We start from the raw sequence: 1,831 nt of genomic DNA, 5'->3' as shown, positions 1-1,831 counted from the left end.
CTGGCAAAGCCTGGAAAGAATCTAAGATCCTTGAACACTTCTCTCTAAGCAAATTCTTTTGCTTATATTCCTCTTCTAAAATGGTATGTGTTAAATTAATAACACCTAGTTAAAACATAAAAGATTAGTTCTTCACATCTACCTGTAATAAGATTTTAGAATTTGTGCATAACATACATGTTTACACTATTACATCTCATTTAATGCAATTATTTTTACTTTATTTTTCTAGACTCAAACCCATCACTGAAATAACATACTTAAGATTTTCTATTAATTCTCATAGTTGTTAAGTTGTATCTTCCTCCCTCTGGTATTGTAGTATGCATCTAAAAATAACTATGTTATTTAGAAATGCCAGTAAACAAAATACATAAAACTAAATAAAATTTTAAATTTCAAATTTTTTCTCAACCAATTTTAACAAACAAAATAAAACTATCTCAGTAATTATGGAGATGAGGAATTAAAAGAAAAAGGACCAAAACGTTATTTGAAAAGAAGGCATATTACTTCTTCCATTACCGGTAATTTACTTTTTTAATTTTAAAAGAAAAATAATATGAGGTCATTAAAACAACTCATTACTTACACGTCCTGGTTTTCTCTTATTAATAAATGGCAAACTGATTCCATAGGTCTGATTTACAGCAGCTCTGTGGTAGGCTTGTTCAGGATCATGCATGATTTTAAAATGCAGCCCCATCTTTAGCTGAAACAAAGAAACAATGAAACTTTCATAGCATAATTCCATTTTCAAATTATATTTTCTGCAAGAATTATGATGCTCACCAATACTAAGCATCCTCAAAGTAATGTAAAGTCCTTTAAAAATAGTCATTTTTAATGTTATGCTTAAAGGAAATAGGGTTTTAGCTTAATCCTTTATTTAAGCTCCTTATTAGTACATTTTCTTTACTCACAGAAAAGAAACCCCTCTTTTCCAAATCTTCCTTTATGTTTCTTTCTGTATATACATAAGGATCTCACACATCATTTTTATTATCAAGAATAATGTGAGAAACCATTGAGCAGGAGGAGGGGACAAGAAATCCCAGTCTGGATTTATTTTAAGCTTTCCAGGTCAAGGAGTTTGCCATTGAAGCCTATACTACAGATAGACAGGTAGAGGGCTCTCTTGGTCTGTTAATGCATCCACTTTCCTCTTGGGACAATTATAGGTAAAACCTAGTTTGGACTTAGAAAATTCATTCTAACAGATTCTGCTGTCCTTTTAGAATCTCTGACTGAAGTCAAATGACCAAAGACACTCATAACAGATGCTTTTGTTTTTGAAGGAGAAATTCTTCTCTGTCATTCAAAACTATTCAATATGGTAACTTTTAGAAAGCATGAAAATAAAGGGAGGTTTTGTTGCATAGTAGTAAAAGCCTTGTAATGAGGGATAAGATACTTGTATTTTAATCCAGGCTTTGCCACTGGACAAGTATGCAACAGTGAGTAAGTCACACCCCCACTCAGGATCACATCTGTAAAATGTGGTCATTGGACTGGGTGGTTTCTAAGGTCCTTTCCAGCTCTGAAGTTTCAGATTCTAGGTTAAATTGAATAGAACTTGACATGCAAGTTGCTACTACTGTCTTCAGAAGACATAGTATTGGTTTTAATCACCAAATCAACTATTCAAAATTTTGAAATCTGGATAGGGATGGGAGCTAAGCTCAAAGAAATCCTAACAACTGATGATTGCTTTTGTCTATGTGATTGATCTGAGTTGATTGTTGAAGGGGACTAAAAAAAAAAAGCAACTCTCAGATAATTTCATGATCCAGTTATTTCTATGAGAAATAAATGACCTACATCTACACAG

The sequence above is a fragment of the Phascolarctos cinereus genome, unplaced genomic scaffold (assembly GCF_003287225.1).
Source record: "Phascolarctos cinereus isolate Bilbo 61053 unplaced genomic scaffold, phaCin_HiC Scaffold_3;HRSCAF=262, whole genome shotgun sequence".
Taxonomy (NCBI): Eukaryota; Metazoa; Chordata; class Mammalia; order Diprotodontia; family Phascolarctidae; genus Phascolarctos; species Phascolarctos cinereus.
Note: the sequence above shows the minus strand (reverse complement) of the source record.